Below are 27,453 nucleotides of genomic sequence, written 5' to 3' on the forward strand. Positions count from 1 at the left end.
GAATAGTGTTGTCCAACCAAAATTCAGCTTGCTCGGCATCGTCGCTGTCTGTAGCTTTAAACTCAGTAGCCCCGTGTTTTCAGATTCTGTCAACTGGGGGCTTATTTAACCTTATTTGGTCAGTTACCGGTGGTATCGCAGGTGTAGGGGTTGTATTAGTCGGGAATGGGGGTTGTGGAGCAGCCGTATTAGTTCGAATATACTGATTGAACCAATCATTCATCACGCTATAAAAAGCCTGTCTAGTTTCATCATTCTGATTACAAGCAATAGGTTGAGAGTCCACCGGCGCTGTCCCTTGCGCGGGAGAAGGCGCTACACTCTCAAGATCATCAGCTACCGCTCGGTTGGGATCGGGATCCATTTCTATAAGTAAACACATTTTTAACTGTCAGAAATCACCACACTATCAAATAAACACATAATGGCATGCATAGCTTGACCCGAACGTATTACGGTAGTCCTAGAATCGACTAAACCGTAGCTCTGATACCAATAAAATTGTAACGCCCCGTACCCGAGACCGTTGCCGGAGTCGAACACGAGGTGTTAACGGACTTAATTCATTTACTTACACAGTTCATTTAAAAATTTCCAGACAAGCTGGCTAACTGCATCACAGTTACTTTAAAAATCATATCTCGAGTTCCAAAACTCGAAAATTGATTCCGTAAATTTTTCCTGAAACTAGACTCATATTTCCATTCACAAATTTTTTCTAGAATTTTTGGTTGAGCCAATTAGTAAATTTTATTAGTTAAAGTCTCCCCTATTTCAGGGTTCGACTACTCTGACCTTCATGTATTACGACTCAGATATCTCCCTGTACAGAGCTTCAATAGTTATTCCGTTTGTTTCTAATGAAACTAGACTCAAAAAGGAATCCATACATATAAAGCATGACTTCTAATTGTCTCTGGTTAATTTATGGTGAATTTTCAAAATCAGAACAGGGGGTCCAGAAAATGCCCTGGCCCTATTTCACGAAAACTTAAACATCTCATAAAATACGGCTCATATGGTCGTTTCGTTTCTTTCATATGAAAATAGACTCATCAAGATTCGATTACATAATTTATTCACTATTTAATTCCATTCCTACTATTTTTAGTGATTTTTCAAACTTACAACACTGCTGCTGTCAGCATCTAGTTTAAAGTAAATTTCACCTATTTCATAGTTTTCCATGAGTCAACTAGTCATTTGTCATACATAGCACCAAAATGATTGTGATTAACCATTCCAATGGCTAATAATTACCAAGAATTTCCATACCACTCAATGAACAATATACAAAATGATTATAATGCTATGCTCAAAATATGTATAAGCCATTTTCGCATGGCTATCCGAATATATACATTACCAAAAGGTACTTGATTAACAACAAAGGTCAGTCCTATACATGCCATTATCAAAGTTCAACTAAAAGAGTACCAAAAGGGCTTTGATAGTGTGGACGACTTCGACTTTGACACTCCCGAGTCCGATAGCTGACGAATAAAATCTATAAAACAGAGAATCAAAGCAACAGAATAAGCATTTTAATGCTTAGTAAGTTTAGGTAATGAAATTATTTACGACTAAAGTATAGTGTTCATATGACTAAATGAATAATTGCATATACGCATATTCCCAAAATCATACTTACTTCACGCTTCAACTAGTATATTCATACACCGGGGATCAAACCTAACTAAGGCCGGAAGTTTGTTAATCAATTGAGCGAATACTATTTAAAAGGAATCAACTTTCCGATGCATATACGAAACATACCTTATCGTTTGGATTTTATGAGCGTATTAATTGAAATTATTATAGCAAGATCACTCATTTCCAAACCCAAGTACCTTCGGGATTTAGCTGGATATAACAACTTGCACAAATGCCTTCGGGACTTAGCCCGGATATAGTAACTCGCACAAATGCCTTCGGAACTTAGCCCGGATATAGTAACTCGCACAAATGCCTTCGAGACTTAGCCCGGATATAGTAACTCGCACAAATGCCTTTGGATCTTAGTCCGGTTATCATCCGAATAATCATGCACATATATCAATAAATCATAACACATCTATATTTCATTTTCATTACTAGAACTCAAACACAAGACACTTATCAACCATTACCATTTTCGGCTCAATAGCCACATACAAAGGGCATGATTTTGATTTGCTTTATAACATGATCTCTATACGCATTCGGCTGCCCGTCATAAGTATGAACCAATTACCTCAATATATAATTCAAGTAGAATCATTATATCATTGTTTATTTGTTATGCTTATATGTCATGACTCAATCAAATCATAAACTAAGTTCCATTACTCGAAGACTTACCTCGGATGTTGTCGAACGACTTCAACGGCTATTCGATTACTTTTTCCTTTCCCTTATCAGATCTAGATCCTCTTTGCTCTTGAGCTTAATTAAAACAATTGAATTCATTTAATTTCAAATCAAATAGGCGATTTAATATAATACATGTATATTATAAGGTTGAGGTACATATGACTTAATGGCTAACTATCAAACACCATACGCATATATATATTTTCTCTAGTCATGCACAACCCAACATCTTACTTAGGCATTAACAATTTTTATAGATATATGCATATCTATGTTAAGGCCGATTATATATTTAATACATTCTACAAATATGGTTATTTGTATTGACTAAATACCATTTTGTCTCAAGTTATACTTATAAGCACACCCATCCAAATACATTCGTACTTAAACATCATTGCATATACGTATACATACAAGAACCATTCTTAACATACTTACTACTCATTTACAAAACAAAATACTCGTATCACATTTATAAAACTACAAGCCGAATATACCTATACTTACCTCACTTAAACATCAACCCTCAATTTCTTTGACAAAGCACATTTCCGAAAATGATAAGGCAATATAACAGCCTTTAATCCAACTTATAATTCATACATATCACATTCCAAGCATTCACTCTATTCTATCACTTAAAATACAAACATTACTCAATAACTTCCTTGTTCAAATTCGGCAATTACGCCAATTCACTAGATGATTTATTATTATTATTGTTCATTTATTCAAACTACTTACAAATACCTTAAACTATCTTAATTAACAACCATTTGTAACTTATTCATTAAACATGAAAACAACCATATATCTCTTCCATTTCCTACCATGGCCGAATGCTCAAGACACCACACCATTTTAAATTTGGTCATGGTTTAAGCAAAGAACTTAATGACTAACTCAAAAAAATGCTAAAAATCCAAGAATCATCCTAGAACTTACCTTGATTTAGCTAACCACCATAGCTGAATTTCTCCAAGCTTTTTCTCTTCTAGTTACGGCAATGAGGAGCAAGGATGAAACAACTTTGGTTTCTCCTCCCACTCACCTCATGTTTTATTATTCTTAATCCATTATTTTATTTTGTAACCACAAATGTCAATAAAAAATACATATTATTATTAATAGCCCATACCATGGCCAGCCACTACTTATTATAAATGGAAATTTGACATGCAAACCCATCATTTTTAAAACATGCATTAATAGATCCTTATAGATTAACCTATCACATTCCAAAAGTGTCACACATAAGTCCTATTAACTAAATTCACATGCAATCGACTAAATCGAAGCTTAAAACTTTCACACATTCATATTCACTTATTTTAGACAATAAATATCATATTCAAATACTTCGGTGACTCGGTTTAGCGGTCCCGAAACCACTTTCCGACTAGGGTCAATTTAGGGCTGTCACATCTGATCCCTCTCATGTGTTAAACCCCGAGAAAATAAAGTTACAACCTAATTTGACATATGGTGCAGAATTGATTAAGATTTTAGCTCGGGAAGTCAAAGAATTGAGAAATTAACAAGTGCCATTAGTGAAAGTGACGTGGCATCGTCATGACATAGAAGAGGCTATGTAAATGTAACACCCCTAACCCGTATCAATTGTTAGAACAGGGTTTCAGTGTATTATCGAAACTTTTAGAAACATTTACAGATAAATCATGCAAGTTACTATTCAAATTTCGAAATCATTCATAACGTCCCTTAAATGGACCCTCGAGGTCCAATATGAGTATTAGAGTCGAGCCAGGACTTAATTGGAACCTCTAAGAATTTTTTGCGACATTTTAAAATTTTTCCAAGGTGCTGGGCTCACACGCCTATGTGGTCCAAGGGACACGCCCATGCTAGAGGCTGTGTTTGCCCTCGTGTAACTCTCTGACTTGTACACACGGCCGTGTCATACGGTCGTGCCACATGCCCGTGTGTTAGGGCGTGTTACAAATTAATTCATTTCAAAAAGTAGGTGTAGGTTTCACAGAGCCAAGACACACGCCCATGTTCTATGCCGTGTAGCACACACGATGGAGACACACGCCCGTGTCTTTGCTCGTGTGCTCAATTCTGAGTATTCTGTTTCTCAAAATTAAGATGCAGGAGACAGACAGCCTAACTACACGCCCATGTACCTAGCCGTGTGTCACAAACAGTCTAGACACACGCCCGTGTGGATGAAACAAAGCCATTTTTATCTTCATTTTTCACCCAAAACCACATCAATGTCCTGCACTAAAGCTCACATCCATAAACCAACCAATTCAAACATTTAAATTAAGCAAACTCCATCATTCAACAAGGCATATCATTACATGCATACATATTTATAACTTTACCTTAGCCTTGTCCACATGTTAGGCATAATTTGATCAACTACTTAACATATATGTAGCTACCGTAGTATGACATTACAAGTATATCAAACAAACCATTACTAGACATTCCAATGGCTAGATTACAAGCATCATTTACATTTACATGCCAATGTGGCCAATATAACCTATACATGTCATGACAACCATAATTGATTTACCATATTGTACCGACATGGGCCGATGGATAGTGTGATTGATCTCCTCCAAGCTTCCAATCCAACGAGCTTCCGATTTACTCTAAAACAGGGAAATGAAACTAAGTAAGCATATAATGCTTAGTAGTTCGTATAACATGGTACTTAACTTACCATTCATCCTATTTTGAGGTAACTATGTAAGGCATATTCAATCATTTTGCCCTCAAGCCCTACACATTTCCTCATTGCCCTTGTTAGTCATATATTCCATAATAACATCACAAACATATATGGGTTCAACAATAATCTAGTTTCCGTGCACATATGCTTTCCAAAACATGCATTCATTCAACATGCATAATTCATCTTATTATTTCAAGTATAATTTCATAATAGTTTATTTCAAGTTCAGATCATTTCGTATCAGAACTTTACTCATATTACTCGAAATATTAGGGTCACTATTAGTACACTCGAGGTGTACAAGTCTATTATCAAGAATGAACATATATTCATTAAATAAAGGCCATGTACAAATATCATCATCTCATGTTTTCATATATCATTTGTCAAGTATCATTATTTTCTTGTATTTCAAATAGATACGTGTAATAGCTCATTTTATCATTCATATCTTCTCATGTCTGGAATTATCACCCTTGAATTTATTTGGAATATCAATGGATACGCAGGTAATACACTCGAGATGTATGAATCAAGATCTGTCAAATCATGTCCAATAATACCCTTAAGGTACTATATCAGAGAGTACACTCTTGAGCCACACATGTATACAACAGGATTACCAGTCCAGGCTAAATCCTTTTCATGACATATGCTCTAAGGAGCTTGATCTGGATTACCCGTCCAGGCTAAATCCAATCTATAACATGTACTCGAGAGGACTCATATCAAGATTACCCGTCTAAGCTAAATCCTTTTCTGTAATAAGGTCAATAGGATTACTCGTCCGAGCTAAATCCCATCAACAACAAATGCAGGACCTCATTCATTTCGGGAAATCACATATCCATCGATTTTTCATTTTATTCAATCAGGATTTAAACATTTTTCTCAAGCATTATTGGGCATGTGATTATTTCATACATCTACAACATTCATATAATTCAAATAAACACATTCCACATTCATTTCAAGCATATAAGTAACATTCTCATCGTTTATCCTTTATTATCTATCGGGTATTATCATTTAATTTAAACACTTTTATTTATCGGGCTTATCGGATATGTAATCATTTCACATATTTATGACATTTATACAATTTACATAAACACAATCAATGCAAGCATGTAAATTAACACAATTTAGTTACACGAACTTACCTCGACAAATGTTCGTGTACATAAATATACTAATCCGACATTTTTCTCCTTTCCTCATTCTAGCTCCGATTTTGGTCTATCTAGATCTATACGAGTAAATTTAACATCAATTTATCATATTTCATATTTAGGTGGACTAAATTTACGTCCTAGGCAAAATTACCATTTTGCCCCTAACTTTTCTATAAATTCTAATTTTGTCCCTAGGATCGTAAAGTGAAAATTGTGCAATTTACTCCCTATTCCAAGCCTAACCAAAATCTCATTACAAAATTAACAGCACATGTATTCATAAAAATTTAGAATTTTTATCAAATTTCTTAACTTTACATTTTAGTCCTTAAATCATGTTTTCATCAAAAATCACTTTGTAAAAGTTGTTTATCTATCAACAGCCTTTCATTTTCTACCATAAATTTCTAATTTTCAGCATATATATCCACAACCCATTTTCCATACTTTGATAACTTCTCAAATTGATCCCCCAAATAGATAGATTAGACTATCCCGATTTTATAAATATAAAAATTATTAAAAATGGGGCTTGATTACTTACGCAAATAAGCTTGATAATCTTCTTCCTCTCTCCTAAGGTTTCCATGGAAATATTTGGCGAAGATGATATGAAATTGTTTTTTTTCATTTAATTAAATTTTTATTTAATAACTTTTCATCTTTCCAATTTAGTTCTTAGCCTTTTTTTTACATGGATAACTCACCAAAATATCTACATCCTTTTTATTAATGGTCTAATTGCCATATAAGGACCTCTAGTTTTGAATTCCATAGCTATTTAATCCTTATTGCTACTAGAATTCAACTTTTACATTTTATACAATTTAGTCATTTTAGTAATTAAGCACATAATCGATAAAATTTTGTTATCAAAATTTTCACATGACATGTTTATCATATTACGGACCATGTAATAAAAAAATAAATTTTATTTTCGGCTCAGATTTTTGGTCCCGAAACCATTGTTCCAATTTCACCAAAATTGGGCTGTTACAACTCTCCTCCCTTAAGGAATTTTCTTCCTCGAAAATTTTACCAGTGAAGAGATTCAGACATTACTTTCTCATGTTTCCATCCGGTTCCCAGATAGCTTTCTTTATATTGTATCATTGTCAAAGAAATTTTAATAAAGCTATCTTTACATTTTTCATTTCTTTTACTTCACATGCCAGAATTTCAACTAGTCTTTTACTGTAAGTCATGCCAAGCTGCATTTCAATCTCTATCAGAGAAATAACAAATGACGGGTCTGATCGATACGGTCATAGCACATATACACATAAAACATTGTGAATTCTATAGAACTCTAATAATAATACCAATCAATACGCAATAGGTCTAATTTTTTTTCAATGATCTTATATGACCCATTAAACCACAGAATTAATTTGCCTTTATTGCCAAATTGGAGAACTTTCTTCCATGGTGGAACTTTCAAAAGTATTTTGTCGCCAACCTGAAACTCTATTTTTTTTTATTTCAGATTCACATCGGTTTTCCAACGATCAAATACTACTTTTAAACAGTCTTAGATCACTTCATCTTTCTTCGGTTTCAAATAATCAAACTTACTACATGTATCTTTTCTCATTGAACTCCGTCCAAACACCGGAGTTTTACATTTGTGACCATATAAAGCCTCGTAGAGTAAAAATTTTGTACTTGACTGTCAACTGTTATAATAAACAAATTCAACCAGAGGCAAGTACTTTTCCTAGTTACCTTCAAATTCAAGTACACAACATTGAAGCACACCTTCTAAATTCTGAATCATATGTTTAGATTGACCATTCATCTGAAAATGAAATACGGTACTAAAATGTATACCCAGAGTTTCTTGTAACTTGTTTCAGAATTAGAATATGAACTGTAGATCTCTATCAGAAATAACAGAAGTTAGCACATCATATAATCTGACAATCTCAAAAATAGTTAATTTAAGCAATCTATCAAATGTGAAATCCACTCATACCAGGATGGAATGTATAGGCTTCGTTAGACAATCGACAATTACTCAAATAGTATCTTTCTTTTTCATAGATAGGGATAATCCCGATATAAAATTCATGGTAACTTTCTCCCATTTCCATTTCAGTATTTTCAATGGATATAACACCCCTCACCCATATTCAACGCCATAATATGGTTATAGAGTATTACCGAACTAACAAAACAATTAAACATCCATTTAGCAAACATTTTTTCAATTCAAATATTCATCATTCAATTTCAAACAATTTGTCCCTTATAATAGCCTACGAGGCCTTAATCATGCTTTGGAAATGATTTGGGACTAAATCGATAATTTAAGAAACTTCCACAAAACTTTGAAAATTATTCCCAAAATAGAGGACAGACGCCCGTGTGGGTAGGCCGTGTGTCTCACACGGCCATAGACACGCTCATGTCACAGGCCGTGTGGACATTCAAAATGGGAGCACATGGCTGTGTCCCAGCCCATGTTTGACCCTATGTAACTCTCTGACTTGGGTCACACGACCAAAGCACACTCCCGTGTGGCTAGCCCGTATGCCCTAAAAATGGCCATACACGCCCATGTGCCAAGTCGTGTACTAGGCTGTGTCAAATCTGTAGGGTATACTGACTTATGTCACATGGCCAAGTTACACGTCCGTGTGTAAGGCCTTGTGGAACATACTGACTTGATTTTAATTTCAACACCAGGGGACACACAATTGCGTACCATGACCGTGTATCAAATACGACCGAGACACACGCCCGTGTCTCTGCCCGTGATGACAAAAATAGGGTATTTGCAAAGCCATTTTGCCACCCTATTTTTTCACATACCTGCACAAGCATAAATTGCAACATTTTATAACTCAATAGGCAGCCAATCCATAACATTTTATACACATATTAAACCAATTCAACTACAATCATTTTCCATTCATATGCCTATCACATATCAAGACAACATTTGTAACATCCCGAATTAGGGCCTAATCGAAACAGTGGTTTTGATACCACAAATTTGAGATAGAAATAATTATTATATGATTCTTATGAGGTCTATGATATGAATGCATGCTTATGTGAAAGTTTTGTGAAGAAATTTTATGCATAAAATGTCTAGTTGAACTTTAGGGACCAAATTGAATAAGATGCAAAACTTGCATTCTAGAATTCTTAAGCATGAAATTGCTTTAGATTATGAATTAGAGGATCCTAATTAGCATTTTAAAAAATTTCTATAATTTTGGACAAAAATGGACATGCATAGGAAAAATTTGAAAGAAAAACCTTAAGGGAATTTTGGTCATTTGGTAATGAAAAGAATAAAAAGGGAAAATCAAAGCAAAAATGTGTCCATCGTCTCCATGTGCTAGCCGAATTTCTCAATAGCCATAGCTAGTGCTCCCTAGCCCCGTTTTTAATGTGCTTTGTATTTTTGAAGTCTTTGAAGCATGATCTACCAATTTCTAGCTACATTTTGAGCTAGGGTTCATGTATGAAATTTGACCCATGTGTAACATGCATGTATTTTATTGATTAATGGAGGAATATGAATGTTTGATGCATGATAAACATTTTTTACTAGGTGATTTTTAGTGAAAACACCTAAAAAAGGGACTTGTTTGTAAAAGTGTAAAAGTGAGTAGTAATAATGTGAAGTAAAGGAAAATATGGGCTGATATGAGCATAGTAAAGGTTCGGCTAGGCTTGGGTAACCAAGAAAATACATGCATTTCATTTTACGAGCCTAGAGACTAAATCGTAAATAAATAGAAAGATAGGGGTAAAAAGGTAATACCAAAGCATGAATTATGGATCGATTTGCATAACGTGATTAATAAACAAGTTAAATTTGGCATTATAGATCAAGAAAAACGTGAACCGGGTCTTGATCGAGGGAAGAATAAAGTATACGACGATTAGGCTCGATTACCATCATTTTTGTACCGAAGTAAGTACATGTGTAAATAATGTGACAATATGGTATGTTATGTTGTGTTAATATTATGTGATAATTATTTTATTGCTTATTATGTATGCTATGTCTAATGGTACTATTGTAAGCATGAATGATATTATGGTCGCTGTCCACGATGTCACGAACAAGTGCGATAGAAGTGCAATGTTCAAGTGAGAAAAACCTCGTTTGAACCTTAGGAATAGTTTAGGATACAAGTGACATGTCACTAGGAATTAAGAAGTCCAAACTAGTTGAGTGGTCTAGGTTCGTGATATATGTGGCATCCGAACTCATTGAGTGGCCCTAGTTCATTGTGGATGCGAGCATCCGAGCTCGTTGAGTGGTTCGAGTTCATAATGGATGCGATACATGTGATTGAGTTCTGGGAAATGGTCTTGTGTGTCCTACTGGAGGATAGGTAATCCTTGAGTGGTCGGATACTTGATAGCTTTTGTGAGCAGCTCGTGTAGTTACACCTTGATCAATAGCTTATATGAGCAAGCCCGTGAGTAGCTCCATTGTGAGCGTTGCATGAGATGAGGTAGCTTCGGCTACGTATGTTATGTGGCACTTATGTGCAAGTTTCCATGTATCCAATAGTATTTCGAGTGTTCAACGGGTATTATAATGACTGATGCGATGAAAGTCCCAAGATGGGCATGGTAATAAAGGAAAAACTATTTGATATGCTACGGATATGTACAGGTACGTACGTTATACTCATGAGTGATGCCTTGTTAAAGGATGGCATGTGACGAGAAAGTATATTCATATATATATGTATATATGAACACTTGATAATTGAGCTAGAATGCTAGAATGATGAATAATCTTGGTGGCTATGCTATTATGTCTTGCATGATTATGGTTTATTATCATTGCATATTATTTGCATGTAGACTTACTAAGCTTAAATGCTTACTCCCCTCTCTTTTCCATCCTTTTTAGTTCTGCCAAGCTAGCTTGGGGATCGGAAGCTGTCAGAGTATTCGATCACACTATTAAAATATTATTGGGTATAGTGAATTTGTTATTTTAAGTATGACATGCATAGGGGACTTGGTTATTTTGTGGTATGTGTCATGCTATTTGGCCAAATTGTCAAAGCCTATGATGTTGATGATTCATTTTGAAATAGCCATGTGATATGGCTCATGATTGATTCTTGGGTTGTAATATCTAATTGTTCATGCATGCATGTGTTGATACCTTGATGATGTTCTATGTGGTTGTGTGATGGATATATGATGAGATATTGTCTTGATAATGTGGAATATGATTGCTTGGTGGATGTATGAAGATGTATGGATTAAATACTAGGAGATAAAGGATGGTTTAATAAACCTAAGATGACAATAGTTATAAATGTACAACTTGAAACTTTGATAATTAAGTTGACTTGCATGAAGTTTGTGGTGTGATTAAGGGAATATGAAATAGTATGATATTATAAAGATGTGAAAGTGCTATGGTGTTGAATATTGAGTGTCTCAATATGTCATGTTGCATGCTATGAAGTATGCTTAAGTACATGAGTGATTAAGGGTGACAATTGGCTTGGAAAATAGCCTTCAAATTGTCCTCACGGGTAGACACACGGGCATGTGTCTACACTGTGTGTGACACACAGTCTGTCCCACAGCGTGTGGAATGGCTGTGTATCCCCTGCACCCTATTTTTGCAAGTTAGTATGCTCAGTAGTAAACATACGGGCTAAGACAAGGGTGTATGTCTTGGACGTGTGAGGGACACAACTTACCCATATGGGTGTGTACTCTAGCCGTGTGAAGTTTGCACCTTTTTATGAAAAATTCATGTGATTTTAATTAACCACACGGTCTGACGACACGGGCATGTGATGTGGTCATGTGACCCTAAATTGGTGCTGACGTCATAGTCAGAGAGTCACACAACTGGAGGACACGGGTGTGTCCCCTGTTTCACACGGACGTGTGGCTCTGTAATGGGAAAATTTTCCAAACTTTTGTAAAGTCCTCGATTTAGTCCCGAATCTTTTTCGATGGTTGTTTTGGGCCTTGTAGGCCATATTAGGGACAAATTGTGTATGTATGAATGAAGTTGTATTAAAAAAAATTTATAGCCCAATTTTTCATGTATGTGTATGCTTAAGTCTGATAATGCCTCGTACCTTGTCCCGGCGTCAGACACGGGTAAGGGATGTTACAACATTGCATATTTCTATTCCATTAACTACTTGCCAAAACATACCATATTGAATACTTATACACAACCAAAACATTATACCAAACTAAGCCAAATCACATGGCTTTATCTTATACCACAACATGTACCAAAATCACTAGCTCAAGTAACCATAACTATCATCTTTATAACTAGCCTATACATGTCATATTTACATATATCCAGAAGTTCAAAGGTACCAATCGACAATTGGAGAGTGTGATGCGTATCTCTGACTTTATTTGAATCAAGCGAGCTATCGAACCTCTGTAAAACATGGAAAAGAAACAGAGTAAACTTTATAGCTTAGTAAGCCCGTAGAATTCAGGATTTAACTTACCATTTATACATAATCAAACAATTAAACAAAGTATATCAAATTCACTTGCCAAATGCCTATACACAAGCATTCATCAATATGTTAGTCTTATAAGTACATATAATCAACCTTTATCTCAATTTCATACATCAATATATTATATCATACCAACTTCATGTAACATGTATTACATATGTAACAATTCATCCTAATTCATATAATCGACAATCCATTTATATAACCAGTAATTCCTCTATATAACCACTAGTAGAATTATGCCCGTTGAACCTATTAGAATATCGATAGATACACGGGTGATACACACTAAGTGTATTAATTGGTAATCCGTCAATTCATCATTGTATTCACTCTTTCAAGCTATGACCAGAAAACTCCTCTTGAGCTAATGAATAGTAGATCAAGCTGGAAATAGTAAGCTCTGACGAGCTGAGAACAGTAAGCTCATACGAGCTGATATATTGATAAGCTCATACGAGCTGCAGTGAGTCTGCAACACATGCAGGATCTCGACCTAAACGGTAACCCTACTGACATGTCACTCGTATCCTACGAATTCCTACGGTTCAAACAGGGCACAGTAACCATCAAACTATATTGATGGGGCATTCGAATTTCAAGTAGATGATTTACTCAATTACATACATTCATTTCAAATAATTACAAGTATTTAAAAGTTCGATTCTAATTATACGAACTTACCTCGTATTGCTTGGATAACAAATATCGGCTAATCGTCAATCTTTCTTTTTCCCCGATTTAGATTCAATCCTTGCTTATCTTGATATATATATTTCAAAATTAGCACATTCAGTATCCGATCTATTCAGTTTAACCTTTAATTCATAATTTGTCAAATTTATACATATGCCCTTAAATTTTCACACTTTTGCAATTTAGTCCCTATCACATAAAATTGCAAATTCATGCAATTAATCACAGACCCATGCTTAGCCGAATTTTAATGGAGTCCCTAGCAGCCCATATCTTTCATTTATTCACAGTTTTACATACATAATTTTATATTTTCACAAATTAGTCCCTTTTTGACATTTTTGTCAAAAATCACTTTACAAAAACTATTAATCTAACATTAAACTTTCCAAATCTATCATAATTCATCAAATTACTCAAGCATTCAACAATGGAAAAATGATAAATCTTTAACAGTTCTGAAATTTAAGGTACGGGCTAGCTAGAATACGAAGCAACGATCTCAAAAACGTAGAAATCATTAACAATTGAGCAAAAATAAACTTACATGCTAGCAATAAAGAGTGCCAAATTCTTCAAGCCTAACAATGGCTTCTTACCCTTAAATTTTTTGTGGTTTTTCACCTTAAGGAAGATGACACCAAAATTTTCTTTTTGTTTTGTTATATTTATTAAATTAATTACTAATTTAACCTTAAGTTTTAACGTTTATAATTTCATTTATAATGTCCATAAATGTCCACTTAAACAACCAATGGTATATTTACTACATAAGGACCTCCATTATTTAATTCCATAGCTATTAGATACTTTTAACTAATAGAACTTCACTTTTACACTTTAGGTGATTTAGTCCTTTTTATCAAATTGACCAAACAAACGATAAAATTTCTTAACGAAACTTTCACACAATCACTCAATCATGCTGTAAACATTGAAATAATAATAAAATAAATATTTTCGATCTCGGATTTGTGGTTCTGAAACCACTGTTCTGATTTGACCCAAAAATGGGCTGTTACACTAACTATACCCATCTTGAAAGTATCAATTTTATCTTGCTGATACCTCCCTCATTTAAATATAGATTCAAAAATACAGCATTTCATTCCAGGCTACTAGTACATCTTTTTCAAATCGTTATACATTTTATCATTCCCCAAATAAACAAATATAGTACCACTATGATCATTCATGTATAATTTTCTGTACAAGCTCCAAATTCTTCTGTACACAGACTCTGTCTCTGAATGACAGACATTTATCAGATCTATCCTGGAATTCTAAATCAAAAATCATTTCACACTGCATTCGTTTAACTTACAACTCATTATCACTTTTCTGAGTTTCACCGTTCTGTTTTAGAAACATCAGTTTAGTTCTATACTCAGCTAAAATTAAGCTATTATCAGACAATCATAATCGGTATCCATGGCTTGCAAAGTATACAAAGATTTTCTACTCAGAATATCAGTAACCACATTCGTTCTTTCTGATTGATACACAATTGTTAAACCATAATCTTTCAACAATTCAAGTCATATATGCTATCTCAAAGTCAAATCTTTTAGCAACATCAGATACTTCAACTTTTTATAATCAGTGAATATATGACATTTTTTTTACCAAACAAGTAATTTTCAGATTTCAACACAAAAACAATAGCTGCTAATTCTAGATCATGTATCAAGTAATTCTTTTTATGTGGTCTTTAACTGTCTGAAAGTACAGACTATTGCCTTGCCTTACTGCATCAAAACATAATCTAATCCCATTCAATAATACATCACTGTCATAACAAATTCCTTACCTGATTCAGGCTGAGCTAGAATCAATACTTTGATCAACATAGCTTCCAACTGGTAAAAACTTTACTGATATTTATTGGTTCATTTAATTTTTACCTTTTTTTTGTAATAACTGGGTCATCAATATAGCTATTTCAATTATTAACACTGAAGCTTTGATTTTTTCCAAAGCCACAACCATCAAATAGATTTTAAACCATTGTGCTATAATATGACTGACATTTTAGTCGTGTAGATAAAGCAACACTTCAACATCAATAGCACACCTCAATTTAAAAGAGGGAGAACCGAAAGTGGCCCCAATAATAACCAATGTAGTAATACTATTTCTATAATCTGTGATCTATATCGCCATACCTCATGATCGAGTCAATATTTATAATGGTAGTAAATATAATTACCTCCGATCAAAGAATATCTTTCACAGATAACCCATGTTTACATAAGAAAGAGATTAATGATACCTCAGAGAGAATTCAGTAGAGAAATATCATGCATACCTAGTAGAAACAACTGTGATAAAGATAATATAACTTGCTCATTCGTAATTTAGGGCTTCAATCAGTAGAAGTAGAAAATAACATCATATGAATCTTATCCTCATATCTTATATCAATCATGATGAATTAGAAAACCCAAGTATGATAGAGCAATTCCGCTCATGAATCAACTAGACTTTCAGTAGTTCCATCTATCACACTTTAATAGCCTTTCAGTATGATAAACATTGCATCTGTACATGCACAATTTCGTATGCCTCTGAGACTAACAGAACATATAGAATACCTAGAAGAGATTGTTGTATATACTTAATTATAACAGTTGTATTCAAATATCTTTGCAATTTCATCACTATTCCACTGACTAATAAAATCATCTATAATCTTACATTATTCAGTTCACTAAAAAAGTCGATTCGAAAGAATTTTCGGCTAATCTGTTCTGTAATTATCATATCTTGATAAGTCGATTACTCATGAATTCTCTTTTTCCTTAACAATGAAAACACATATTTAGAAAAATCTTCAGAAAAAATCTGATATCTCTTTTAATACCGTCTTTACTTATTAACCCATTCTCAATTTTGACTACATGTTTAATCATTTAGCCTTTGAACCCTTCTTTCACACTTATGAACTTAATCAATATAAATCCTGTGAATTTTCATCGTATGAAACTGTATCAGTAAGGGGGTGGAGATCGTAAGCCTCACAGTTTAGATTTCATGTATAAACACATATCACTTAACGTGTATCATTAACATGCTCACTATAAAACATTTATTTCATACCTTTACAAGCCCCCTTTCATCATAAGCAACATTTTTACTCAAGCACGTATGTATCACTTTCATCATTATCAGAATTAGCTCGGTTGGAAAGCATTTCTGTCTATTTGCAAAATAATTTTCATCATAGTCGGGAGATATCACACTATCATAGGTTATATAATGACATGTATTTCTAGAATCCACATACGCTATGTTTAGTCTGAAAATTGACTAAACCGTAGCTCTGATACCATCAAATGTGACACCCCTAACTCGTATCCATCTTCAGAACAAATTTTTGAAGCATTACCAAAACTTTCAGAAACATTTATAGATAAATCATACAAGTTACTATTCAAATTCTAAAATCATTCATAACGTCCCTTAAATGGACCATTGAGGTCCAATATGAGCATTAGAGTCGAGTCGGGACTTATTCGAAACCTCTAAGAATTTTTTACGACATTTCAAAATTTTTCCAAGGTGCAGGACTCACACACCCGTGTGGTCCAAGTGTAACATCCCTAACCGGTATCCATCTCCGGAATAGGGTTACAAAGCATTACCAAAACATTCAAAAACATTACAAATAACTTATGTAAATTACTATTCATTTACCGAGATCATTCACAATGTCCCTTAATTGGGCCCTCGAGGCCTAATATGAGAATTAGAATCGAGCCGGGACTTAATCGGTAACTTTAAAAATTTTTTGTGACTTTTTAAAATTTTTCCAAGGTGCAGAGCTCACATACCCGTGTGGTCCAAGAGACACGCCCGTGCTAGAGGCCGTGTTCGACCCCGTGTAACTCTCTGACTTGCACACATGGCCATGCCACATTCTCGTGTGTTAGGCTGTGTAGTTAATTAATTCAATTCAAAATTAGGTGCACGTTTCACACAGCCAAGACACACGCCCGTGTTCTAGGTTGTGTGGCAGACACGGCTGAGACACACGCCTGTGTTTCTGCACGTATGCTCAATTCTGAGCATTTTGTTTCTCAAAATTAAGGCGCAAGGGACACACGGCCTAACCACATGGCTATGTTAACAGGCCGTGTGTCGTACACAGTCTAGACAGAAGCCCATATGTTTGTCCGCGTGGACAAAATGAAGTAATTTCTAGCTTCATTTCTCACCCAAAGTTTCACCCATGACCTACACTTGAAATACATATCCAATACCAATCAATCCAAGCATTCAACTTGAGCAAATTTAATCATTCACAAGGCATATCACTGAAAGCATACATGATCACAACCTTACCTTAGTTTAACTTAGGCATTCACAACATTGATCACATATTCTTAACATAACACATGTATATATATATCATAATAATCTACTTAGTCATACCAAAATAAACCATTACTAGCCATTCCAACGGCCAGGTTACAAAATAACATTTCAAGCCACTATTGGGCATGTAACAGCCTGATTTTAGCTAAATCAGAACAGTGGTTTTGGAACGAAAAATCTGATGCCAGAAAATTATTTTAATATTATTTTTGGTGTTTACAGCATGATAACATGTATGTGTGAAAATTTCGTGAGCTAATTTTATTGTTTAATTGCTCAATTTGAGAAAAAGGACTAAATTGCATGAAATGCAAAAGTGTTGTTCTATTAGCTAAAGGTATTTAATAACTATAGAACCTTAAAGTTAAGGTCCTTAAGTGGTAAATAGACCATTAGTATGATAGTGGATGATAGTGGTATGGCATTTGGTGTAATTAAGGAATATTTTTAAGGTTAATTATAGTAATTTGTAAATAATGTTAAAATAAGTAAAATAAAACATAAATTTCATCCATTATCATCTTGTTGAATCAAAATTAAAATAAGAACAAGAGGAACTGGGGTTCTTCATTTGGCTAGGAATAATTCAAGCAATTAGGTATGTTTTGAGCTCGATTTTTTTATGATTTTTATGTTTTTGAGATCGTTGCTTCGTATTCTAGCTAGCCCGTACCTTAGTTTTTGAATCTGTTAAAGATTTGAGACTTTGAAATTGTTGAATCTATGAGTTCTTTGATGTTTAATGTTGAAATATGAAAGTTTGATGATAGTTTTACATGTTTTGTTAAGTGATTTTTGATGCAAATGCATAATAAGGATTAATTTGTGAAATGTACAAATTGTGTGGTTAAAATGTGAAATAAATGAAAGTTATGGGCTGCTAGGGACTTATATGTAAATCGGCCAAGCTTGATTTTATTGAAAATATGTGAATTTTGTGTATTTGTGAAATAGGGACTAAATTGTTAAAGGTGTAAAAGTTTGGGGGCTAAAGTGAAAATAGGCCTAAATGTACGTTTTGGACTAAATTGAATGACTGGTTGATTAAAGAAGTTAATTTTGAATATATTTAGATCAAGAAAAGAGGAATCCAGAATTAGATTGGGGGAAAGGCAAGATTATCGAGTAATTGACTTATTTCGCTGTTTTTATACTCGAGGTAAGTTCGTATGTGACAATTTCATTATAAATGTATGTTAAATGCTTTGATATTGCCTAAAATGTGATTATGAGATTTTTTTTAATGTATGAATTGTAAATATGACTCTAACAAATTATTCGAAGATGGAATCGATAAGTTAGAAATCCCGGTTGAACCTTAGGAATAGATTTGGATAGTTGTGACATGTTATAAGATGATATACCGATTTGGCTTCGGGCCATGCATATCAGATGAGTTGGCTTTGGGCCATGATATTAGCACTTCGGGTACGAGTTATACCAATTTGGCTTCATACCATGCATATCGGATGAGTTGGCTGCTGGCCATGATATTAGCACTTCGGGTGCGAGTTATACCGATTTGGCTTCGGGCCATGCATATCGGATGTTTTGGCTTCGGGCCATGGAAATAGTTCTTCGAATAAGTTACCTTGATTTGGCTATGAGCCATGGTATAGGTACTTATCGAATGACACTATTGAGTGTCCAATTTCTATTCCGAATGGTTTAATGGGTAAACGAATGATGTGGTTGAGAAAGAGGTTAGTACGAGGCGATAGAGGTATGTATAGAACCTATTTGAGTATTAAATAGATAAAGTTCAATGAGATGGTATTTAATCATGTTTAAAACATGAGAAAGGTTTGTAGTTAATGTGAAATTGGTTGATTTATATTTATTCGATAAATTAAATTATTTACATACGAGCTTACTAAGCTATGAAGATTACTTCGTGTTATATTTTGAGCTTACTAAGCTATGAAGATTACTACGTGTTATATTTTCTATGTATTATAGTGAATCAAGGCTAGCTCGGATTCAAAAGTCACCGGGAACATCATTGCACTATCGAAAATCTATTTGGTACTTTTGAGTTGTGTATATATGGTATATAGCATGTATAGGATAGATATGGTATTTTGGTTGTGATTATAGCCATGAGAGTTTGTTTGTAAATGATGTTAATATTGATGTGTGTTTAGCTATTAGGAATGGCTTGTAAATGTATATGTTTTGGTTAAAAATATATAGCCATGAGTGATGGCTTATTTTGGCATGAATATGGTTATCATTTTATAGTTTCAAATGGTTAATTGATTTATGATTTATAATGCTTGAGAAATGCTTTGATGAAGTATGATTTTTGAAAGTTGAGTTGATAAGTATTTGAATAGGTAATTGGTATTGAATTTGGTTGAAATGGATATGGTACGAATTGTGTATTTAGTTGATGATTTTGACTGCCTAATTGTATGATGAAATGGTACCATTTTGGTTTCTTATTTGAACATGAGTAAGGGTGGCAAATTGGCCTTGCAAATGGCCTAATTTCTGTCCACACGGGCAGAGACACGGGCGTGTGTCTCAGTCGTGTGTGACACATGGTCATGTTACACAGCCGTGTGTCCTCTACTGTTGTTATTAAGATGAAGTCAGTATGCTCCACATGGTCTCACACACGGGTGTGTGACTGGCCGTGTGGTACAAGTCAGTATATCCCCTTAATTGGCACACGGCCTAGCACACAGGTGTGTGACTTGGCCGTGTTGCATAAGTCAGTATACCCTACATTTTTGGCATGACCTAGTACATGGCTTGGCATATAGGTGTGTATGGCCACTTCGAAGGGCACATGAGCTAGACACACGGGCGTGTGGTTGGCCGTGTGACCCAAGTCAGTATGTATGCCCTGTTTTCACACGACCTGAGACACGGGCGTGTCTGGAGCCGTGTGAGGCACACAGCCAATTCACACGGGAGTGTGACCCCTATATGATAGAAATTTTTTAAGTTTCCAAAATTTTCGTATGATATCGGTTTAGTCCCAAACCACTTGAAAAGCATGTTTAAGGCCTCGTAGGCCCTTATAAGGGACAATGTGATTGTGTTGAATGATTTATGAGAATGAATGCTTTATGGTTGATAAATGTATGCCTTATGTTGTGAATTGATCGGTAATATCTCATAACCCTACTTCGGCGACGAATACGGGTTAGGGGTATTATAGGGCAAGTTGTCCTATACATGCCATTATACCAAAATGATTTTACTAAGTATACCCACAATGACTAGTTGATAGTGTGACGATGCTCCAGTGATCTCCAACCTTCACGAGCTTCCAAACACTATAAAACAGGGGAAAAATAAAATGGAGTAAGCATTACATGCTTAGTAAGTTCGTATAATAGAAACTAAACTTACCAATCCCGTTTATTAAATCTAAGCATACAATGTTATGTTTCCATCCATTTGGCTAAATTTCCTAATCACATACATTCAATCAAACATGTTAGTCACCAAAATCTTGATATCAATCAAGTAACATATATGAGCTCATCAAGCAATATTCTTTCAATTCATTATCATTTCATCTCAAGATTTTCATACCTTGTCAAGAGTTTTATGTCTGTTGAATCATTGAATTCCGATGGATGCTCAAGTAGTACACTCGAAGTGTACGATTCAATAATCCGTCAATTCCTTATTCAAGGGTACCACTTAGGGCACTTAACCAAGAAGCACTCTCTCGAGCCACATATCGTATAACACGATTACCAGTCCAGGAAAAATCCTTTATATAATGTAAGCTCAAAAGAGCTTAATTAGGATTACCAGTCCGGGCTAAACCCTCATCGTAACGTATGCTCTAGAGGTATTATATCGGGATTACCCATTCAGAATAAATCCTTTCTATATCAAGGTTAATGAGATTACTCGTCCAAGCTAAATCCCATCCATAACAAATGCAGTACCTTATTAGTTTCGGGAAAGTGCATATAATCACCGAAATTCAACATTCAATCGAGACTTAACCCTTTATTACCATTTCAAGCATGCATTGAATTTTCCATCATAGTATACAAGTAAAGCACTTCAATGTAAATCACATTACATACAAACACAACATTCAGTTAACATAATTACATGCTCGATTAAGTTACATGAACATACCTCGACACTTGTTCGCGTAAAACGTCTACTAATCCAAAACCTTTTCTTTTCCTCGGTCTAACCTCAAATTAGTGTTGTCCATATCTATATAGATGATTTTAACCATCAACTTCATACATTTCGTATTTAAATGGACTCAATTTACGTCTTAGGAAAAATTACCATTTTGCCCCTAATTTTTCCATAAATTCTGATTTTGTCCTTAGGCCCGAAAAATGAAACTTGTGCAAATTACTCCCTATCCCAAGCCTAACCAAAGCCCCATTACAAATTGTACATTACATGTATTCATAAAAATTTAGAATTTTTCATCAAATTTTATAACTTCTCATTTTAGTCCCTAAATCATGTTTTCATCAAAAATCACTTTATAAAAGTTGTTTATCTATCCATAATCTTTCATTTTCTACCATAAATTTCTAATTTCCAGCATATACATCCATGATCCATTTTTCATACCTTGATAACTTTTCAAATTAATCCCTCAAATAGAGAGACTAAGCTATCTTGGTTTCAAAAATATCAAAATTACTAAAAATAGGACAAGGAAACTTACCCAATTAGGCCTTGAAAGTTTCTTTTCTCTCACCTAGGGTTTCCATGTGTTTTTAGGTTGAAGATGATGAAAATAAGATGATATATTTTCTTTTCATCTTTTAATTAATTAGGTATTTTGCTATTTCCAATTTAGTCATTGCCCTTTTTCTATATTTCCATGGATGAGTCACGAAGAAAAATCTACATACTTTTCTTAATGGTCTAATTACCATATAAGGACCTCTAGTTTTGAATTCCATAGCTATTTAATCCTTATAGCTACTAGAATTTAGCTTTCGCATTTTATGCGATTTAGTCATTCTCATAATTAAACACTTAATCGATAAAATTTTTGTATCAATATTTTCTCACGACATACCTGTTATAATGCAAACCATCTAATAAAATAAAAATAAACCTTATTTTCGGATAAGATTTCTCTCCTGAAACTACTATTTTGATTTCACTGAAAAATGGGCTGTTACAACTCTCCCCTTTTAGGGATTTTTGTCCTTGAAAATCTTACTAGTAAAAAGATTCGGGTGTTGCTTCCTCATAGTATCCTCCAGCTATTAGGTAGCATCTTCAGTACTGTGCCATTGCCAGAGAACTTTTACTAAAGGCACCTTTTTATTTCTTAACTCTTTTGTTTCCCGAGTTAATATTTTGATTGTTTCTTCACCATATGTCATATCAGGCTGAATCTCTACCTCTATCAGAGAGATAACATGTGAAGGATCAGATCGATACTGCTGTAGCATAGAGACATGAAAAGCATTATGAATCTGATCAAGCTCTGTTGGTAAAGCTAACCAATAAACAACTGATCCAATACTTTCTATAATCTTATATTGTCTAATGAACCGTGGACTCAGTTTTCCTTTGCGACCAAATTGGAGAACTTTCTTCCAATACGAAACTTTCAAGAATACTTTGTCACCGACTTGAAATTCTATATCTTTTTATTTCAAATCAGTGTAGGACTTTTGACGATCAAAGGCTGCTTTTAAACTTTTCCAAATTACTTTCACTTTTTCCTTGGTCTCTCGGACCAAGTCAACTCTATGTAAACTTTTCTCACTGAGTTCTGTCCAATACAATGCAATTCTACATTTGCGTCCATACAAGGCTTCATACAGTGCCATTTGGATACTAGACTGATAAGTGTTATTATAATCAAATTCAACCAAATGCAAATACACTTCCCTGTTACCTTCAAGCTCAAGTGTACAACATCGAAGCATATCTTCTAAGATCTGTATACGTGCTCAGATTGACCATTTGTCTAAGGATGAAATGCAGTACTAAAGTGTAACTGAGTACCTAGAGCTTCTTGTAATTTGCTCCAAAATCGAGATGTAAACTGAGAATCTCTATCTGAAATAATAGAGATAGGCATTCTATGCAATCTGACAATCTCAGAAACATATAATTCAGCCAATCTATCCAAGGAGTAATCCATATGTACCGGAATAAAGTGTGCAAAGTTTGTCAATCGATCAGCGATTATCCAAATGGGATCTTTCTTCCTTGGAGATAAGGGTAATCCCTTTACAAAGTCCATAGTAATTCTTTCCCATTTCCATTCCGGTATCGTAACCGGCTATAATAGTCCAGAAGGCAACTGATGTTTAGCTTTTAGTTTCTGATATATCAAACACTCAGATACGAACTCAGAGATATCTCGTTTCATTCCCAACCACCAGTACATTTTTTTCAAACCATTATACATTTTATTACTACCAGGATGTATAAACATGTTACCATTTTGAGCTTCATTCAAAATCTTCTATACTAGTTCTGAACCTCTCGGTACACATACTCTGCCTCTGAATAATAAACAATCATCAATCTTGATTTGAAATTCTGAGTCAGGAGTCAATTCACTTTGTATCCATTTGGCTTTCAACTTACTATCATTTTTTTGAGCTTTAGAGATCTGTTGCAAAAACATTGGTCTAGCTTTTAACTCAGCTATGATTGAACCATCATCAGGCATCGATAGTCGGGTATTAATTGTTGGCAAAGTATACAGGGATTTTCTACTCAAAGCATCCGCTATTACATTGGCTATCCCCGAATAGTAGTCAATAACAAGATCATAATCATTCAGTAACTCAATCCATTTGCATTGTCTCAAATTCAAATCTTTCTGTGACATCAAGTATTTCAAACTTTTATGATCAGTGAATATGTAACATTTTTCACCAAACAAGTAATGTCGCCAGATTTTCAATGCAAACACTATGGCTGACAATTCAGGATTGTGTGTTGGGCAGTTCTTTTCATGCGGCTTTAGCTGTCTTGAAGCATAGGCTACTACTTTACCTTCTTGCATTAAAACATAACCTAAACCATGTAATGGCGCATCACTGTAAACTATAAATTCCTTACCCGATTCTGGCTGAATTAATACTAGAGCTTCTATCAATAAAGCTTTTAATCTGTCAAAACTCTACTGGCATTTCTTAGTCCATTCAAATTTCACATCTTTTTGTAACAAACAAGTCATCGGAAAAGCTTTCATTGAAAAACTTTTTACAAATCTCTGATAATAACCAGCTAGTCCCAGAAAACTTCAGACTTTAGACGCATTCTTCGGTGGCTTCCAATTAACAATGGCTGAAATTTTACTCTGGTCTACTCTGACACCTTCAGCAGATACTATATGCCCAAGAAAACTGACTTCCCATAGCCAAAATTCACATTTACTGAATTTGGCATAGAATTGTTTCTCTCGTAGAGTTTGCAACACTATTCTCAAATGCTCAGCATGCTCATTTTCATTCTGAGAGTAATCCAAAATATCGTCTATAAATACCACCACAAACCTGTCTAAATACAAGCTAAAAATTCTATTCATCAAATTCATAAACACTGCAGGTGTATTTGTCAAGCCAAATGGAATCATAAGAAACTCATAGTGTCCATACCTGGTTCTAAAAATTGTCTTTGGCACATCTAAATCTTTTACCTGTAGTTGATAGTAACCAGAACGAAGATCAATTTTGAAAAATACAGTGGCACATTTTAACTGGTCAAACAGGTCATCAATACGAGGCAATGGATACTTGTTCTTTATTGTAACTTTGTTGAGCTGTCTGTAATCAATGCACAGCCTCAACGATCCATCCTTCTTCTTTACAAATAGAACCAGTACACCCCAAGGTGTGAAACTAGGCCGAGCAAAACCTCTATCAATCAATTCCTATAATTGTACTTTTAGCTCTTTCAATTCAGTAGGAGCCATTCTATAAGGTGCTATGGATATCGGTGTTGTACTTGAAACAAGATCTATAGAAAATTCCACTTTTCTATCTGGTGGTAAACTAGGTAATTCTTTTTGGAATACATCAGGAAATTCACATACTACCGACACTGATTGAATCTTTGGCTCAGATACATTAGTATCCATCACATACACAAGATAAGCATCATACCCCTTTCTAACATATTTCTGTGCTGATGTTGCTAAAATCAAATTTTGTAATCCATCTAGTTTATTAGATTCAACATGAAGCAATTCACCATTCTGACATTTTACTACAATATATTTCTATTTACAATTCACCACTGCATCATATTGGGTTAATCAATCCATTCCCAAGATCACATCAAATTCATCAAATGGCAATAACATCAAATCAGCCAAAAAGCGATAACCTTTTACCATCAATAGGCAGTTCTATAACATCCCGAATTAGGGTCTAGTCAGAACAATGGTTTCAAGACTATAAATCTAAAGTAGAAATTATTATTTTATGATTATTATGAGGTCTATGACATGATTACATGCTTATGTGAAAATTTTATAAAGAAATTTTATGGATAAAGTGTCCAATTTGACATTTAAGACTAAATTGCAAAAGTTGCAAAATGTAAGTTCTAGAAGCTTGAAGCATGAAATTTCCATGGATTTTTAATTAGAGGTCCTTAATTAACAATTTGCCAAATTTTTATTTTTATGGACAAAAATAGACATGAATAGGAAAAATTTGAAAGAAAGGCCTTAAGGGCATTTTTTTCATTTGGTTAATAAAAGAATAAAAAAGGGAAAAATAAGTCAAAATTGTGTCCATCTTTCTCCCTCATTTCCAAAAATCCTAAGGAGCCATAGCTAGGGTTTTTTTTCATCTTTTCAAGCTCAATCCTAGCCCCGTTTTTAATGTTCTTTATGTTTTTGGGATCCTTGAAGCATGATCTAGCTATTTCTACCATTATTTTGAGCTAAGGTTCATGTTCAAAAACTTACCCATGTGTGAAATGCATGTATTTTAGTGTTTAATGGAGGAATATGAAAGTTTGATGCATGATAAACATCTTTCACTAAGTGGTTTTTCATGAAAACACCTAAAAAGGACCTTTTTGTAAAAGATGTAAAATAGGTGGTTAAAAATCTGATTTGAAAGAAAATATGGGTTGATATAAGTATGATATAAGTTTTATTAGCCTTGGGTAGCAAAAGAGATGACCTCATTTCATTTTACGAGCCTAGGGGCTAATTTATAATTATGTGGAAGTTTAGGGGAAAATTGTAATTTTGCCAAAGTATGATTTATGGACTATTTTGATCAATGTGAAAATTAAATAAGCGAAATTTTCTATTATAGATAAAGAAAAATGGAGTCCAGACCTAAACCGAGGAAAGAACAATGTTATGGACTAAATCGAATAGTAGCCATATTTTGAGTATCGAGGTAAGTTCGTATGTAAATAATGCAACATTACGTTATTATGTTTTTAATGCTTTATTATTGTACGAATTGTGCAATTGTCTTTGTGGATTTAATTAATGATGATTTGATGACGATTCGACAAAGTTTGATATCTCGAAACCCTGGTTGAACCTTAGGAATAGTTAGGATACAAATGTCATGGCATTAGGGTTATGTGCGATCTCGTGTAAGACCATGTCTGGGACATGGCTTTGGAATTGATATGTAATTTCGTGTAAGACTATAGTTGGGCCATTGGCATCGATATGTGATCCCAT

This window comes from Gossypium hirsutum, chromosome A03 (genome assembly GCF_007990345.1).
Source record: "Gossypium hirsutum isolate 1008001.06 chromosome A03, Gossypium_hirsutum_v2.1, whole genome shotgun sequence".
NCBI lineage: Eukaryota > Viridiplantae > Streptophyta > Magnoliopsida > Malvales > Malvaceae > Gossypium > Gossypium hirsutum.